Genomic DNA, 20,116 nt, shown 5'->3' on the forward strand with positions numbered 1-20,116 from the left:
AACTGCAGTTTCTGTCAGTATCATCTATTATCTATCCATCATCTATCTATCATCTATCTATCATCATCTATCATCAATCATCTTTCATCTACTTGGCATATAGCGTTGCAAATATAGTAACATCTCAGTCGCTTCACAACTTCTGATTTTAAATTAACCTATTTGTTTCTATTTAATGGAGCATTGTAACATGCAGCATATATTTGGGTTTTGCTTTTTCATCTAATCTGATAATCACTGTTCATACCATCAACATAATATCATTTTTTTGCAGCCTAAAGCTCTTTGATAAACATTAAAAATAATAATACAGGTCTGCTAGTGTTAAATTTCTTCAGCATTTCTATGTGTAAGAAGTATTTATTTTATCTTTATTTTGAAAAGTATTTCCTCATTTAATAAAATTATTGAGAGATTTATCTGTTTTTTAAAGATGTTGCTCCAATATCTTTTATTTACCTTTTTATTTTCCTCACAAAACACTGTTGTCACCCATATCTATGTTCTCTGAATGTAATATAATTTTTTCTTCAACTTCTATTAACATAACATCTTTTTCTCTGATTTTAGGCATTTTGCTTGTGATGTACCTTATGTAGTTCCCTTCATGTTGCTTGTACTTGGGGTTTGTTGAGCTTCTTTATTTGTGGCTTTATAGTTTTTAACAAAATTTGAGGAAAAACATTTGCCATAGGTTTTTCACATATTTTTTATCATCGCACTTTTTTTTCCTTGCCCCCTTTTAAGGGAGTCCTATTACATATACATTAGACTACTTGATATTGTCACACAGCTCACTGATGCTCTATTTACTTAGAATAGAGCTACATTTTTTCTCTATATTTTGTCTTGGGAGTGCCTATTCATATGTGTTTAGATTCATTAAACTTTTTGTTTTTTCTACAATATTTTACTTGCTGTTGGTACATCTAAAAATTTTTTTTCTTTCAGTTTTTATCACTGGAAGTTGGATTTGGGTCCTTTTAAAAAATATCTTCTGTTTTTCTCTTTAGTTTTAACATTTTTCCACTAGCTTCTTAAACATATAACATGCATTTATAATAATTATTCATGTGTCTTTGCCTACTAATCTCATCATTTGTGTAACTCCTGAATCTATTCCAATTGATTGGTTCTTCTCCTCACTATGGTTTGCATTTTCTTGATAATTAGAGTTCCAAATAATTTTTTGATGATAATAAAATAATCTATATTGTGCATAATATGTAACAGGTGCAGTGTCTTGTCATCTTAACAAATTAAAGGGGCAAATACTTAGCTCGAATTTTGCAATTGCAGAGACTGATACACAAGTTATTCAACCTTTCATAAAGATCATAAACATTGTGACATGTATTTTTTTTATAGTAAGACTTAATTTATTTATTTAATTTTTTTTAATTTTTTTTTTTATTTATTTATGATAGTCACAGAGAGAGAGAGAGAGAGGCAGAGACACAAGCAGAGGGAGAAGCAGGCTCCATGCACCGGGAGCCTGATGTGGGATTCGATCCCAGGTCTCCAGGATCGCACCCTGGGCCAAAGGCAGGCGCCAAACCGCTGCGCCACCCAGGGATCCCATGTGACATGTATTTTTGAGATTTGAACAAGTATTTTGGAAGTATTTTCCCATGCTTTTTCTATTATGCCACATTATGTTTTTAAATGCAAAATTAACAAATGTAAGTGAAGAAAATAGTAGAGATAGTGATAGTTACCTACCTAAAGCATATTATTGTAGAACACTAAAAATGGTTTCCTTTTCATTTTCTATTTTTATTTTACTTAAATTCAGAGTTAACAGATACTATATTATTATTTTAAGGGGTAGAATTCAGTGACTCATTAATTGCATATAATATCCTGTTACACTCTTAGCAAGAATGCAAACCGGAGCAGCCATTCTGGAAAACAGAATGAAGATTCCTCAAAATGTAAAAATAGAACTATGCTACGATTGAGCAATCTCACTACCAGGTATTTACCCAAATTACAAAATTACTGATTTGAAGGGGCACATGCCCCCCAATGTTTATTAGCAACGTCTGAAATAGCCAAAATATGGAAAGAGTCCTGATGTCCATCAATGCATGAATGGATAAAAAACACGTGATATATAGATACAATGGAGTACTACTTGGCCATCAACCAGAATGAAATCTTGCTGTTTGCAATGATGTGGATGGAATTAGAGTGTATTACGCTAAGTGAAATAAGTCAGTTTGAGAAAAATACCATATGATTTTACTCTTATGTGGAATTTAAGAATCCAAACAGATTAAAATAGAGGAAGAGAAGGAAAAATAAAATACAACAAAAACAGAGAGGGAAGCAACCATAAGAGACTCTTAACTGTAAGGAATGAACAGGATTGTTGGAGGGAAAGTAGGTGGAGGTATGGGGTAATTGGGTGGAGGTCATTAGGGAGGGCACTTGATGTAATAAGCACTAAGTGCGTTCTTGGTAATTTTTAATTAAATTCTGGGCAATAGAAAACTTATTGATGGTAGATTATTTTTACTCTAATAAATACACCTAAACTTTATTCTAGCATGCAAGTTAATTTACTTGAAAATGGTTTGGCCCTTTCCGGTCTTGTTTTTAAGTATTGTGAGGTGAAATAAGAACAGCATGTAGTTGAGTACTAATTTTCCTTATTACTAAGGCACAACCCTTCTGAATACTCTACCCAATGCTTTGTAAGCCTTTCCAATTTGACTTGTGTGAAGTGGTATTATTTCTGGCTCCATGTAAGCTCTGCAGCCTTTTCTTTTAAATGATTATAAGTGGTTCTTTCCTTGGGTGGTAGTTTCTTCAAATCCATATATGTATTAGTACTCAGCTAAAGTCTCTAGGAGGCCCCTCTGCAGATTCTATCTGTGCAGCTTAGTCTTTATTACTCTACGCTGTGAACTCTAGCCTTTTTCTTTCTTTCTTTTATTTTCTTTCTTTCTTTCTTTCTTTTTTATTCATGATAGACATAGAGAGTGAGAGAGAGGCAGAGACACAGGCAGAGGGAGAAGCAGGCTCCATGCCGGGACCCTGACAGGGGACTCGATCCAGGACTCCAGGATCGCGCCTGGGCCAAACCAGCCACCCAGGGATCCCCTGAACTCTAGCCTTTTTGGGTTCTCGGCACACTCAGCATTAGCTGGTCAACTCATATCTCTTCTTAGGTTCCCCTGTCTTTGTCCCAGTTGGAAATTTTCTTTAGGCAGTAAACTAGTGTAATCATAGGGTTCACTTCATGCTTCCTGTCTCTTAAGTATCACTATCTTTAATTCCCTGATGTGCATAGGCTTAAAAACTATACTCTTGGGGATCCCTGGGTGGCTCAGTGGTTTGGCGCCTGCCTTTGGCCCAGGGCGCGATCCTGGAGTCCTGGAATAGAGTACTGCGTTGGGCTCCTGGCATGGAGCCTGCTTCTCCCTCTGCCTGTGTCTCTGCCTCTCTCTCTCTCTCTATCATGAATAAATAAATAAATAAATCTTAAAAAAAACTATACTCTTTTATATATTTTGCAGGTTTGTTCATTTGTTTCAGGTAGGAGAGTAAAGTCAGTCCCTGTGTCTCTAGCTTAGTTGGGAGTAAAAATCAATACTCAATTTTTAATAAATATTTTCATTTAAATTAAGAAAGTTCATATGATCTATATAACATGTGGAAATAGAATAGAGAGGTCTCTGTTAATATAACTTTCTCTAAAAATTAGCAGATCCTGACCCTGGGTAATCGAGTCCTACTGTTCCAACTTTCTTATTGGTCATTTTGAACCATCATCATGTTTGAATATGAAACCAAAGATTGTTTAGGCAGAATGACCTGATGACTTGATGACTTGTAGGACTCCTGACAACACTGATTCCATCTTTGCCTCTCCATTTTGTTCATGCCTATGCAACAACCTCCCTTGGGGCTAGTGTTCAAGGCCTCATGGAGGCTAATGTCAACCCTGACAAAATGCAGAAAGGATTATTCTGATCTTTCCTACAGTGGCACACAGAAGGTTCCACTTTAGATAACCAGCAGAGATCCTCTGGTGCACAGATGGAGCCACCTTAGATAACTAGCCTTAGACCTCACCACAAAGCCCCTCACTCTATAAAGCTATGAATTAAGGTTGAGATTGGGTGGAGAATAGCTGTGTAGCACTTGGCTTGTTTTCTGCTCAATCCCATCAGTAAATTACCCTGAATAAAAGTCTGCCTAAATGGTATGCAGGGGGATTACTTTGTTTTTCAGTCTCAAAGTGCCTCATTTGGAAAGATACTTTCCTGTCCCTCTGCCAGTTTCTAATATGACTAAAGAGTCAAGTTTTTGGAAGACTTCTTTCTTATCAAACAATCACACTTTTGCAATCCTGCTGGATATTTATGTACACAATAAAAAAAACTAGAATTGTGATGAGAACTTTCCGACATGATACTATGAAATTATATTTGTAATGAAAGTTGGCTTTAGACAGAAATATATTGCTTAAGTTGCTTCATAATACACTAAAAAATGTTTTTAAAATGTTAGCCCAAGAATAATAATGTATAACCGATCCTTCTACCATGCACTGCTTCTATCTTTGTAGAAAAAAACTTAATAATGAAAAATATACTGATGTGATATATTTTCATTTTAGAAAAGAGTATAAATTAAACAAATTAATTCTGAAACTTTAAAAATAAAGATTAATTATTAATTTAAATATATTTTCCTAATAGATCTGGTAATAGGGCTCTATCTTCTCTCTTAATGTATAATCAATTGTCACAATGTGGACTTAGTTGGCATGATAATCTGATTTAAGGAAATTACTGATTTACAAAATATCTTCAAAAAATCTTTTTAAGTATATGTACTAGATGGAATGAAATATGAAATAGTTTGCCTTAAGGAAATTCCTTTAATAAATATATCAAAAAGCAGCCCTTCATTAACATACCCAATATTTATTTTGAAAGTCCTAAAAACTAGGATAGTACATTACATAGTTTAACTATTTGGATAAAACTTTTATGTTCAGAAAAAATAAGCCTTGGGAAAACCCAAATCCTAAATTCGAAGAATCTATTTCATTTGCAAATTAACCGCAGATAATTGAGGTTTGAGCCACTTATAATTTTATTAATTTGGAAGAATATTTATCCAGCCATCAATGAACTAGTTATAAATATCCAGGACAAACAGTCCAACAGAATACTTTTAAATTAATATGAAAAATATTCTAGCTATAAATAACTTTGCACATCATCCATTATTATGCTTATAAAAAGAAAAATTTAAATGTGTATATTCAAAAACACATTTCTTTAAAAAAGAAATCAAGGAAAGAACAAACTCACATAAGAGTTGTATCCTCAGGAATCATTGCACATCCCAGAGTCCAGGGTTTCTTATCTCCAGGAACACAGGGCATGAATTTGTTATTCTCTGGAGGCAATACTATTTGATAAATGCTCCTATTAATTGATTCCACAAATTAACTACTAATCCAGAGCTTTTGATTATGAGTACTGCTAATCAATTTATTTGATAGCAAGCTTTCAGCAGTTTGTAAATTAAAAATTGCCTACATTTTACTGGGTTGGCTTAATTAACAGATTTATCCTAGTTGTGAGAAAGCAAGATCTTCACTTTTAATTTCCTCTTGACCTGCTTTCTCTCTCCACAGGGCCTCCTTTAGAGGTTCTTCAGAAAGAGAAAATTAAAATGCTGTCAACAGATTAAAACACTATTTAGCCCAGAGGAATTTTTTTCAGGGTCTGCATATTATGTGGAGCCATTTTAAAACTGCTTTCATGAGGAAAATCTTCTTCCAGATAGCCAGGTTCTGTCAGGCTAACACATGTGGATGAAAATTGTCTCCTGTGCCAGGTCAAAATGCTGACATCATTATTGCTGCCTGCAATATCTGTTAGAAGACCAAAGAGCCTCTGACAAACACACGGACTCTCTGGTTGTTTATTCTTGTGGTTACACACCTTTATCTGCATGGAGGGCAGAGCAAGAACAAAACGTTATCAACCTAAATTTTTATTAAATTGTTCAGAGTCACTCGTCTTCAGGAGAAATGAGATTTTAGAGACCAATAATTGTGCATCTATATCTATCACTTATATCCATCACAGAGCTATTTTTGCCTGATTCTTCTGCCATTTAAATCGGCAGAGCCTAAGTGTTTCTCATTTGTTAAGTGCAAATGACATTTAGAACTTATAACTTGTCAGCATATACTCAAAATTTTATGTGCAATATAGTGAATGGATATTCACTTTTATCATAAATATGAAAATTTTACATAATTTTATATGGATGATACTTGAGACCCTTGCAACAAACATAAAGAACCCCTGTTATAGGCTCATCTCTGGAAATCTGAAACTTAAACAGAAGAGCAATTACTATGAGAGAAACTAAAACATTTTTGAAAATTTACCTTTCTAGATTTTTCTGAGGATACACAGAATTCTAAAATAATCCCAAGATTCCTGTCCCCTGTAGTACATATATCTTGTTTCAGTCATTCAGAAACACATTAATCTAGCTGTTTCTATGAAGGAATTTGAGATAAAAATAAGTTCCCAATTTAAGTGACTTAAAACTAGAGCGATTTCCTCAGTGGGCCTACACTAATCAGTTGAGACCTTAAAAAGTAGTAGGGCTCTTTCTAGTGGAAGAGACTAAGTGAGAGAGACTCAATGAAAAAGAACTCCATTTCTGGATTTGAACATGGAGAAGGCCCTATGTTAGTGAAGGATGGGTGAATTCTAGCATCAGAGAGCAACAACTGGCTGATATTCTGCAAAAAGATAAGGACCTCAGACTTATAAACTGCAAGGAACTGAATTCTGCTAACAATCTGAACAAGCCTGGAAACAGATTATTCTTTAATCAAGCCTCCAGTTGTCAATATCCAGCCAACATCTGACTTCAGCCCCGAAAATCCTTAATAGGGAAGCCAATCCCATCTCTCTCAAACTTCTGTTCTACAGAAATGACCAAAAATGGTTATTTTTTAAACCACTAAATTTGTAGTAACCTGTTATGCATCATTACAAATTGAACACAACATACAATATCTATCATCCTGGAAAGTTATGAAGAATCTTAATGGTGTGCTACTGAAATAGAAATTAAAAAATTGTACAAGGTTGTATTGGAATTATCTGATATTGTCAGTGTAATAGTTTTTCTATTGCTAAGGTACCATTTTGCTACTAACTTTGTGCCTTAAAACAACAAAAATGTATTAGATCAGAAGTTTGATAAAAGGTTAAAACCAAGGTGCTGAGAAGGCTACATTTTTTTTCCCTACAGATTCTAAGGCATCCTGTTTCCTCGCTCATTCAGATTGTTGGCAGAACAATGATAACTCTGAGGACAAAGCTCCGAAAGTAGAGCAGAGCTATTAGCTGAAAGGGCAGAACAAGGAAACAAACAGTATGATTCTTAAGCCTTGAAAACTAATGGTGTTTGCCTGTCAGGATTTCAAAATTGCTTAGGAGTAATGACTCCTTTTTCCTTCTAATATTCTCCCCGTTAGAACCGGAATATCTGCAAATGTTATAGTAGGCCTGCCCCATCATTGTATTCAGGGAACACAGAACTTGTTTTTAAGTTTCACATGTTTACAAATGGAAAGGTTTTGTGCACCAATGTGGATTACACCCATAGTCTCACCAATATCTCATCTATAAGATTTAGATAACGAGAACTGGTACTTTCGTGTTAGATATTTGGATGTGATTTTGGACTTTGAGTTTATCTTCTAATGGATTGAGATTTTTTAGACACCTGGGAATAGGGTGGCTATATTTTGCATTTAGGTTAGACACGAATGTTTGGGGACCCAAGAGTAGACTATGTAGGAATAATAATGCCCCTCCAAAGATGCCTACACCCTAATTTTTGGAACCTGTGAATATGATACCTTACATGGAGAAAATGAACTTTGTAGATGTGATTAAGGATATAAATCCTGAGATGGGAGATTATCCTAGATTATCCAAGTGAGCCTCATCTAGTAACACAAGTTTCAAAAGTGAAGAAATTTTCCTGAGTGAGAGAGAGAAGACAAAAGAAGGAAAGGGAGACGTTCTACAGGTGAAAACGACTCACCCATAAATTGTTGGCTTTGAAGTTGAAAAGAGGCCATAGCTAAGGAACACAGGTGGCTTCTGCAAGCTGGAATTGGACCTCAAATGACAGGCAGGAAATGGGGTTTCAGTTCTACAATTGCAAAAAAGTTATCATTCCTTTTTCCTAAAAGGAAGCACGTTTGCCGCTGAGTATTTTTATCAGCCCGTTTGCTGTCTGTAAAATTTTCAGGATCTGAGATTTATCTTTCTCTTTCGATCCAAGCTGGCAATGTCTCTGCTGGTATAAAATTCTCAAGTCTTTTGGATCTCCTGTGTATGTCATAGTGTTCACTAATTAGACCAGAAGCTCCTTAACAAATCTTTCCTAGATAAGTTAATCAACATTTTTTGCCTTTTGCTAAGATAACTGAAGGACAATGCTTTTTAAGTTTCTGAGATGTTTTCTGGTTTGATTGAGGAGATTTGTGTGTCATACCCTTAACATCTTTAAATAACATTTTATGAAATCGGATACCTTGACAATACAAATTTGTTATCACACAATTCTATAGGTAAGGAATCTGACAGAGGTCTCATGGGGCAAAATTCAAGGTGTTGGAAGGGCTGTGTTCTCTTTTGGAGGTTCTAAGAGAAACCAGATGTGTGTCTTTTTCAACTTCTAGACTCTATCACTTTCCCTGGCACATGGCCCCTTTTTCATTTTATGGTCAGTTTTGAATATAGTTCAGGATACAGTAAATTCCACTGTGGTTGGAGAAACAGTACATCTAGGAAGAGATTTTTAGTTAACAATACAAGTAAGACTTGGGATAAGAAAATCAAGTCACAGGAAATCTCAGGAAGAGGCAATTGTTATGATACTTTGAAGCAGGCTTCTATAGGACTTAGTGACTGATTTAATACAGTGTGAGGGAGAAGAATGAATAAAACTGCAATTTAGGAAATTTATGTTGCTATTAACAATAAACAAGATCATAAAAGATAACAGATTTGGAATGAGACAAGTGCATTTTTTCATTTTAAGGTGACAGCAAACCACCCAGCAGGCATTTGGATAAATAGTACATTTTGACATTTGAGAGAGATACAGCACAAAATGATAATACCCACATTTGTGAATACCATGATGACACAAATGTCGTCTATTTGATTATATTAACCAATACTAGAATATTAGAATAGTATTTGAATTGTAAATTGTAAGATTGCTATGTAGGAGCAAGTCATATTTCTTCAGAATGAATCAGATTATACACATTAAATCTTGAATTGCCAAAGGATTACTGTAGTGGATGAAAGTATCGGTAGATTCACAAATTTGTATATAAAGCTGCTTGAAGTGAAATATGATAAACACAGTAAAAAAAAATTCTGAATTAGACTTCAACAAATCTATTCTTGATATAAAGAGTTGAAGTTTATCAATTAAGAAATATAAAAACCTAACAGAATTTTCCCTAAATGTTTAATATTAAAGTATACACATAAAACAAGATAATTATATTACTTTGTCTAGTAAAATATTAATATTAAAATATTATTGCATGAATAAAGGTATATGCCCCCAAATCCAGCCAAGATGTATGACAGAGAAAGTTAGATTCCTATTTTACAAAAGCATGTTGCTTTAAAAGATTTGAAGGTCTATTTACCATTTTAATGTATTAATTTTATTTTTTCTATTAGCATAAAATTGGGAAAGTGGGAAAAACCCTTTGGATACTTTTATTTGTGCACTAAATCACCTGGAGGGAACCCTCAGAAATACAACTAGTATAAAAATCAGAGCTTATTTTTTTTTTAAGAGTTCTCAAAACAAAACAAAACAAAACAAAACAAAAATAAACAAAAAAAAGAGTTCTCAAAACATTCATGAAAGGGAGGTCAATTGTTCAATATCCTTCTTAAATTCATTTTATCTGTTCTCATCATGTTTTTAATAGATAATTTTCCACTTATGCAGAGATCATAATCTAAGACTACAAAATAGGAGGTATAGTATAAAAAAAAACATTTCTATTCTAATCCTTTTATGTTGAGGATAGAGTGGGATGCCATGAGGGATGTGTAAGGAAAATATTGGTACAAATCAAATAGTTAGTACTGAATTACAATTTAGTGGGCCACTTCATCTCAGTACTTTTTTCAAATAATATTTTTTATGTGACAATATAATAGTATTTCCTACTTATTTATTTCTGAAATTAATTACCTCCAAGGGATTTGAATATTAACTTGAAATTAGTATTGAATTATATATTTTTAATTTATCATAAAGGCATCTTTTTAAAAAATGCTAATACCTGGTTTGGAGTTGAAAATAATTTATGAAAGAAAGTCTTCCTTTGTATCCTCTATTTTTATTTATTTTAATAACCAGAGATAAAACTTACTCGAATGAATTGTTATGACTACTGATCAGCTTCTCTTAATTTTTTGCTTATAAAAAAATAAGCAATGAAATACATGAGACAAATAATTTTCAATATGCCACTTGTTTACTAATCTTTCAAAAATATGAGGGATTAGTGTATTTATATTAGGCTAAGATATATAACACAATGAAGGTTTGTAGTATATTCTCACTTGCATGTAGAATTAGAACAATGAAAGCAGTGCACAGATGCCCCTTGGTAGAAATGGAATTGCTCATGGATGCCAGCAATAATTTTAAATGGACATTAAGAAAAAACATATTGACTGTATGAATGACAAAATGGGTATCAAACCCTGGAACAAATGTTACTAAAAGTTTCTTCCTAGCTAGAGATTTAAGTCTAGATTAGGAAATCAAAAAATTGTAAAAGTCAATTTATGAGAAAATTAGCTGGGAAAATAGGAGTTGGTAGTCAGAGACATTTGCTTAAAATTGAGATTTTGGAGTCAATGGGTATAATCAAGGGAGTGAGCAAATGAGAACTGCTGAAGTATAAAGTCATTGGAATAAATGATTCCTTCTTCAAAACTTCCTCAATCCTTTCTTTTGCTTAATTTCTACTTATCCTTCAGCAAATGCCTTATCAGATCTTATCTCTCACCTAGATTGAGCAAAAATATCCACATTTTTTTTCTCCTAGTTTAGTCTCAAAACTCTTATATATCATCTATATTTTTTCCACAGAGATACATATTTTAAGGAATTGTTCCATTCCATCTAAGTTTTCAAATTTGTAGGATACAGTTTATTCATAGTATTCTTGCACTATCCCATTAATGTCCATGGGATCAATAGTGATGACCACAGTTTCATTCTTGTTATTGTTAATTTGTATCCTCTTTTTTTTTTTTTCCTCCTGTGTTAGCTTGGCTAAAGATTTGTCAGTTTTATTGATTTTTTAACGAACCAGTTTTTTATTTCATTGATTTTCATTTTTGTTTCCTCTTTTTAATTCCATTGCTTTCTGCACATTGGGCCAATCTTCCTGTGAAAATAACTTAAAGTGTTGGTTAAAGTATTATAAGAATGTTAAAAAATATTGGATAACTGACAAGATAATAAGGAAATGCCAAGACAAATCTGAAGTGATTGCAGGAACCCAGAAAGTTAAGGTAAGCAGGAAATGACTATTGACCTAAAAATTTTGCTAATAAAGGTAATTTTAACTTTGGTTTTTATGGCTTCTCCAGGTAAGGACAAGAATGAAAACCCATGGCCCAGCAAATGTGTGTCTGGGTATATCTAACAGGAGACTCTCCTCACATTGAGCTGAGATTGAAAGGAGTTGGGACCACATTTAAAGAATCAATATGAACCACAGGAAAACTGTGCATTCTGCTGTTATTTCATGAAATATTCTATATATGTCAATCAGATTGAGTTATAGTACTGGCTAAGTCAACTATATCATCAATTTTCTGCCTGCTTAACCTATATCAGTTACCTAAAGATGAGTTTTGAAGTTTCTAACTATAATTATAGATCTGGCTATTTTCTGGTTTTAATTCTATTCCTTTTATCCTTACATATCCTTACTGTTTTAAGTGAATGCATGCTAAGGATTGTTATGTATCCTTGGAGAATTGACCCCTTTATCATGATGTAATGCTCCTCTTAATTCGTGATAAGTTTCCTTATTCTAAAGTCTGTATAGTCTGAAATTAATATAAATACACCCACCCTCTTCTGTAGTGTTAGCATATGAAAGGTATCACATTCTCTATCTTTTTACTTTGTTGTTAGTTTTTTATTTTTATTTTTATTTATTTATGATAGTCACAGAGAGAGAGAGAGAGAGGCAGAGACAGGCAGATGGAGAAGCAGGCTCCATGCACCGGGAGCCCGACGTGGGATTCGATCCCGGGTCTCCAGGATCGTGCCCTGGGCCAAAGACAGGCGCCAAACCGCTGCGCCACCCAGGGATCCATTTTTTTTTTTTAATTAAAGTCTAGTTGACACACAATGATACATTAGTTTCAGGTGTACAACCTACTGATCAAGTCTACAGATTAAGCTATGCTATGCTATAGCTCCCATCCGTCACCACACAGTTCTATTACAAGGCCATTGAGTATATTTCTTATGCTGTGTCTTTTATTCTCATGAATTATTTATTCCATAACTGCACCTCCCATTCTTCTTCACCCATTTTGTCGAATCCCCCATTCTTACCTCTGGCAACCATCAGTTTGTTCTATGTATTTATTCTATCCCTTTACTTTTAACTTCTCTGTGTCTTTATACATAAAGTGAGTTTCTTGTTGATAAAGTATAATTGCTCTTTATCTACACTAATGATATATACCTTTAGTTGGTATACATAGATCACTAACACTTAAAATTAAATGGAGTCTCAATCTCACAGCTCTTTCATCTATAAACCAATTACTATCCTGGATTCCTGTTGATGTGGTAATGTGTGTTGGTAGTGGGGGAGCATACTGTATTCTTCTGTTTAAATTATAGTCTCTTAATGGTCATTTGTCCCAGGGCTGTGACTTCTCAAGTATCTCAAGTATCTCACCCTCTTAGGTGAGACAGGAAGCCCAGAAATAGCTGGGGTTGAGGAATTTCTCTCCCACATAGGAGAATGCAGCTCTGGTAAAACTTTTCTTTTGAAGAGTAGGGCTTTATCACTAAGAAGTCCCTTGTTTATTCTAACACAAATTAAGCCTCCAGAAATTATCAAAATCACCATCTAAATTTTTGGACAATGGCTCTTTCTCCAGTTTTTTTTTTTTTTTTAAGATTTTATTTATTTATTTATGAGAGAGACAGAGAGAGAGGCAGAGACATAGGCAGAGGGAGAAGCAGGCTCCCTGGGGGGAGCCTGATGCAGGACTCTATACCAGGATTTAGGGATTATACCCTGAGTCAAAGGCAGATCCTCAACCACTGAATCACTCAAATGCCCTCTTTCTCTCTAGTTTTTAAGCTGCACTTTGTACTGCAACCTCAAATCTCTGATAAGTACATGAAAATCATTAATTTATAGTTTGTCCATTTTGTTTGTTTGAAGGATGGCAGGGAAAACATTCAAGGTGTTTATGTATCAGAGTTGAAACCAAAATTGTTTGCAATAAATATGTCTAAATACAAATTTCATAATTTTAATGTATCTATTCAAAATTTTTCAAAAACTCTCCATTATATATAGTGTACATATAAAAGTCCTTAATATAGTATGCACCTATTTAAGACTTGAGCCTTGTATACCTCTCCAACTAATGTTTTTCACTCATGAAGGGCCACTAAAACCCTAATGTACAATTTACAATTCAATGAATGGTGCATACTATCTCATGCCTACATAATTTGATTATATACTGTTCTTTTTGTCCTCAAATACTTCTTGCCTATTGTTTATGAATCCTTTAACTCCAGCAATATATTTCAGAGCCTCTAAACTTCCTTGATCTTCATGTTTTTTTCTCTGTTATTTATTCCCAGAGCCTGTTGTGAATACTTGCATTATAGCATTTATTTTCCTACTATAATTGATTAGCTAATCTCTGTTCCTCATGTCAGAGGGTAAGAATCTTGAGGAGAAGCATTTCTAACTTTTAATCTCTGTACTATAGCAGTAGCAGAATTACAGCTAATGTTGCCAAGAATATATTTTGAGTGGCCTAAATGATAAAGATCTGCATTTAATTTGGTTACAGAATTGAGGATTAGTAAGTAAATAGCAAGGATTTGGGCTTTTATTACCAAGTCATAAAAAGTGTAAAGTACATAGTTAGTCCTTTCTTTAAAATATATCTTGACATATGTAAAATATACTTAGCTGATTCTGATTGGTAAGGCTTATTTAATCTGAAAAATAAGTGAAAATCGAAAATGTCAATCTAGACACATCAAGGTCAGTGAAGATATGTAGTTTTTTTCATATCATATTTCAGCATGATTTGCAAAGAAGTCTTAAAACTCAAAGAAACTGAGACTTTTTGTCAACCTTGGATATGGAGGATGCAAAGGCAAAAAGAACTCCACGAAATGGGGAAAAGACTATCTGGCTGGCCAATCCTAACCTGTATCAGAAGAAACCAAAGAGAAACAGCAGGTTTCTGGTGAACCAAAGTTACCAGGAACCTCAGCAAGTGGGACCAAATGGAAACGATCTATGAAAGAAGGTAAAGCTTCCTGTTTGGAAAAGACAGCACAAGGCAAGAGTACAAGAGTAAGTATTCAGAAGAAAATCCCAGTTCCTCCATTACATTCGAAACTGCCACCACCCAACTTGCTTCACTGAGACATCCTGCGGGCCTGGTGCCAAGAACTCAAGCTGAGCACCAAAGGCCAGAAATTAGAGTATATAAGCGAATCTGCGAATATGCTTACCCAGATCAGAAGAACATTCCTGTCACCGCAGAGGACGCCAAGATTCTCACACAAACACAAAGAAGATTGATGATGGACAAGGGGGAAATGTCTCTGGAAAGTGCTGGAACAAAGATACCTTCTGATGGAACCTACCCTTCTGAAGTGGCTACCCCCCCTGAGGGTCTGATGCTCTCCTGGAGGGGGTCAATACTATTGTAACAACTTTGGCCCCAGATGCCGTGTTTGCCTCCTGATCCAGAATTGCAGCCAGGGCTGGGAAGATGGAGACAGTGGCATAGCCACAGAAGGCCCACGGTGTCAAGTGGTGTGTGGTCCATGGGAGAAGTATGCCTACAGACACAGAAGGCTGGGTTCACCTGCAATTTCATGCAGGACAAGCCTGGGTGCCTGAAAAGCGGGGGAGAGTATGCACCATCTTCTTGCTCCCCGCTTGTAACTTTCCACCCCCACAGCTGGAGGACAATAAGCTGTGCCCCAAATGTATTCGCAGGAATAAGGTCTTAATGAAAAGCCTTCAACGAGCTTTCAATTGGAGGGAAAGGGACACAGCTGTGATTATAATCAATGGTACAAAGAGAACTACAATCAACTCCGTGGTGACACTGATGGCTGGACTGTAGGCTGCTCACACCCTCCATGCTTCCTGCTTACAGGGATACAGGCTAGTGCATTGCAAATGTTACCCTCCAGCCTCCACTGGGGACTGTGGCTTCATGGGTTGAGATGCAGGGGCTCTTAGGTTTAAAATTGGAAGAGCATTTCAAAAATTACCATTCATTCTACTTAATAAGAAGAAAAAGTCATTCGTACTACCAAACCTTTACCCTTCTGAAATAAAAGTGACCTTAATTTCTTTTAAAGTGGGAACCTGAGCCTCGCCTGGCATAGGGTTTGGGGTGGGGGATGGGGGTGGAGTGGAAAGTACAGGTGTGCTTCCATGCTGGATTTCTCTGCAATTCTAATTCCTCCAGAGACTACTACACCTTCTTAGGTTCATGACTTCAGGCTGTTGAGTATTTTAAACCAAAGGGAAAGCTATTATTCTTTCCCACTCCCAAAAACATACCCTTAATATACAAAACATTTTTGATGTTTTCTTAATAACCTGAGACCTCTATGATGTGTCTCTGGGATAATAATATAGAACACTTTGCCGGTATTATTTTTACTTGTAACTATCATGTGTGTTTCTACTGCTTAAAAATATTTAAAGGTACTTCTGAATCATAAATTCATAATGTATTGGATTTTAAATTGTATATAAAATCATCTATTGTATCTAGGAGGGCATATGCATTGTGGGAAAATTCTTAATATTCTTAACTCAGGATTAAGCCAAAAATCATGATTTTTTTTGGCATAATTCTTTTTTAAAACCACTCAAATGGGGCAGCCCCCTGTGGCCCAGCGGTTTAGCGCCGCCTTTGGCGGGGGTCGTGATCCTGGAGACCTGGAATCGAGTCCCACGTCAGGCTCCCTGCGTGGAGCCTGCTTCTCCCTCTACCTGTGTCTCTGCCTCTCTCTCTCTCTCTCTCTCTCTGTCTCTAGGAAAAAAATAAATAAATAAAATCTAAAAAAAATAAATAAAACCACTTAAAAGAGTTATGAGTAAGATTTTTTTTAAAAAGTGCTATACATTTAATGTATATAATTTGATAAGTTTGATTCATTTAGAATTTTTTTGTGACTTTCCTAAATTTATAGTCCTGTGGTTCTTAGAAAATATTTTTTTTCACTTGTGTTCTATGGCAGTTTCCAACATTGTTTTATTGTTGTGGATTTGGAGATTATGAAATTATCCCCCCCTCTAATGTACTGGAAGGAGTAGTCGAGTTAGAAAGTGTGTAACCATTAGGATATGGACAGATTTGGGCAAGAGTCCTCAATAAATGTTAAAAATGTTCACAAAAACTCAAAGAAACTTTATATTTTTCTCAGTATTTTTCTTAATTGCTTTAGCCTTTTTTTTTAACAGTTTCTCATTTCTCATTTTAATTTCTTGAGTAAATTGGTTTCAGAAATATTTTCTTAATAATTTGCCATATGCATATTAGTATTATTTGTTATAGAAAGATTATTCAAATTTTTTCTCTTAAAGCAGAACAAGTGACTGGGCATAGATTCCTGTAATCCATATTTTTTATTCGATGGTCTAGACATAAAGTCCTTCAGGGTGTGTAGTGAATGCCCAAGCCTTTCCTGAGTTGAGAATTTTGCATTTGAATTACTGAGTCAGCTAGAAGATGTGTTGAATCAAAATTGAACACGATTACTTTCCATTGACTATATATCAACATATGCTCTTGTAAACCATTTACTCTAGCAAAGACTGCAATAAATTATATATAGAAGAAAAGTTTCTTATGTATTTATTTGGGATATTTTAGATAATAGTCATAGAATAGTTTAACTATTAACTATTGGAATTACTCCAGCAGTGTAATAAGGATCTTATTGTCATTGTTAAAAAAAAAAAAAAAAAAAAAAAGGATACCCTTTTTAGGATGCTGCTTATACAGATGGTTTAAATTCAGCTATAAATCAGGAGGAAGTTTAAGAAGTCTATCTATATTGATGATATGTTATTAGACTTAGTATCACATAAGATATTACTCTTTTAATTTTTGTAAAATCACCACCAATAAGGAAGCATATTATTTCATGCATATGTGTCCACCTTGCACTCAGACTTAACCCCAAACCCAGATTTTGTTTGATACTTCTACATCTATCTCCCTTTACACCTTGCCTCCTTTTCAAAACTGCTGTTTTACCACTCCTGCGTCACTACTCTTTTTTTCATGTCTCTTCAGAAAATGGCAACTGTTGAAGCATGCTCTTATGTTGCTCCTTCAGTACAAAAGTTCTTTGTTAGAATTTTTTTTTTAAGATTTTATCCACCCACTCATGAGAGACACAAAGAGAGAGAGAGGCAGAGACACAGGCAGAGGGAGAAGCAGGCTCCATGCAGGGAGCCGAACGTGGGACTTGATCCTGGGTTTCCAGGATCATGCCGTGGGCCAAAGGCAGCGCTAAATCGCTGAACCACCTGGGCTGCCCTGTTAGAATGTTTTTGAAAATGGGAACCTGCTCAAACGATGTATTTGTTTGATTTTCATCAGTACTCTTATTTACACTTACAGGCCCTTTTTTTTCCTTCCTCACAGAAATTCTACGGTAGTATTTCAGAGGTTATTTTGTGAATTTGCTAAGCTAATCCACACACTTCATTTATAAAAGTGGTTTTCAATACTGGATAAACATTAAAAATATCTGTAGAGATTTGAAAAATAATTGTGTTTAAATCCTATTCCATAAATAGATTTTAATTAGTCTAAGGTGTTATAGAAGCATCCAGTTTTTTAAATAAACTAATCAGGTATATTATAGAGAGAATGATTTGTACCTCTACCCACCTCCCATCCTTGCCCCACACAAATTCATATGTTGAAACTCAATTCCTAGTGTGACCGTATTTGAAGGTGGGCACATTTGGAGGTGCTTATTTAGATCATGAGGGTAGAGCCCTTATAAATGAGACTCCTAACCTTATAAAAGGGACCCTAAGAAAAGACAGCCAACTGTGAATCAAGAAGCAGGTCCTCATTAGACACTGAAGTTGCTAGTGTCTTGATCTTGGAAACTTCAAAACTGTAAGAAATAAGTTTCTGTTGTTCATAGGCTAACCAGTCTATGATGTCATAATGTAGCATTTTGAATAGACTAAGATAAGGTGATTCTAATGTATCAATAAAGTTGAGAATCACAAGTAATATAAGGTATCAGAAAAAAGCACCTAATTAGGTCCTTTTTAAATTAATAATGTATCATTTAAAAATATGCCTTCTAAAATAATATGTAAAAGAATTACTATTCTATTTGCTACTGGAAGTTATGGCCATGATCGAATTGCTGATATTATACATAGTTTCCTATGTTAAGTATCAATAAGACCTGAATGAAATATATAAAACAATTGTTTTGGAGCATGGACCTTAGATTCATCCTGGGTTTCCCACTTAGGACATTTTTTAAAAAAGATTTTTATTTATTCATTCATGAGACACACACACACACACACAGAGAAAAAGAGAGAGAGAGAGAGAGAGAGGCAGAGACACAGGCAGAGGGAGAAGCAGGCTCCATGCAGGGAGCCCGAAGTGGGACTCGGTCCCGGGACTCCAGGATCATGCCCTGGGCTGAAGGCAGGTGCTAAACCGCTGAACCACCCAGGGATCCCCGACATTTTTCAAACATATCAGTGTAGGAAAATAAGGCCCAAAGAGACAATGACAATTTTTCTGGACAATGGAAACAGAGATGAGAATTCAGAACTACTAAGGCAACTGGAATTTGGGGGACAGGCATTAGAAAGGAACATTACAAAATAATGCAAAAGTTGCATCAAAATATTCTTTGGATCCTTGGAAAATTCCTAAGCTCTACATGTATAGGGTAAGAACAGCTGCTAGAAAGCTAAGAATGAAATGGAGTTTTGCAAGGTCACAGTGTTGGGGTAACACTACAGTTCTGACCCAGGCTGAAGTTTGGTAGCTATTCTAGATTTTAGTCAATATCTCAGAAAGTCCAAACCTCAAGAAAGGATCACAATGCTACAGAGACAGAACTAAATTAGGTCCAACCGAAGTAAGTCTGAAAAATATGTCAGCACAGATACAGAGGTAAACTTCATGGCTTAGAGAGACAGCAGAGCATCTTAGAGCAGAAATCAGTATTGAATATGCAAAGAAAGGATTCATTAGAACATTTGCAAATAGTTCTTCAGATAAACCACCACAAGAACAAAGAAATTTACTTAAGTGCACATAATTAGAGAGGCCTATCTATCTATAATCTATCTATGTGAGTATACATGTTCATATGTATACACAGACATATAGAAGTAGAGAGAGAGATAAAGTATTTTTCATCTATTTCATATGATAGTCAAAACCTGACCAGACAAAACTAATAATGGAAAGCTGATTTACAAATTTAAATTACAATTCTTATGTGTGATGAATAACGTAAGAAGAGATATATTTTATCCAAGAATGATTCTTTTTTTTTTTCACTCTCCCCTGCTATTTTATTTATTTATTTATTTATTTTTATTATTTTTTTTTATTGGTGTTCAATTTACTAACATACAGAATAACACCCAGTGCCCGTCACCCATTCACTCCCACCCCCCGCCCTCCTCCCCTTCTACCACCCCTAGTTCGTTTCCCAGAGTTAGCAGTCT

The 20,116-nt window shown here is 35.0% G+C and overlaps 1 pseudogene; it reads left to right on the forward strand.

Annotated features, from left to right (window-relative positions):
• Positions 1-14,650: 14,650 nt before the first annotated feature.
• LOC140640666 (developmental pluripotency-associated protein 4 pseudogene) lies at positions 14,651-15,491 on the forward strand (annotated as a pseudogene).
• Positions 15,492-20,116: the final 4,625 nt, after the last annotated feature.

Source organism: Canis lupus, chromosome 9 (genome assembly GCF_048164855.1).
Source record: "Canis lupus baileyi chromosome 9, mCanLup2.hap1, whole genome shotgun sequence".
Classification (NCBI taxonomy): domain Eukaryota; kingdom Metazoa; phylum Chordata; class Mammalia; order Carnivora; family Canidae; genus Canis; species Canis lupus.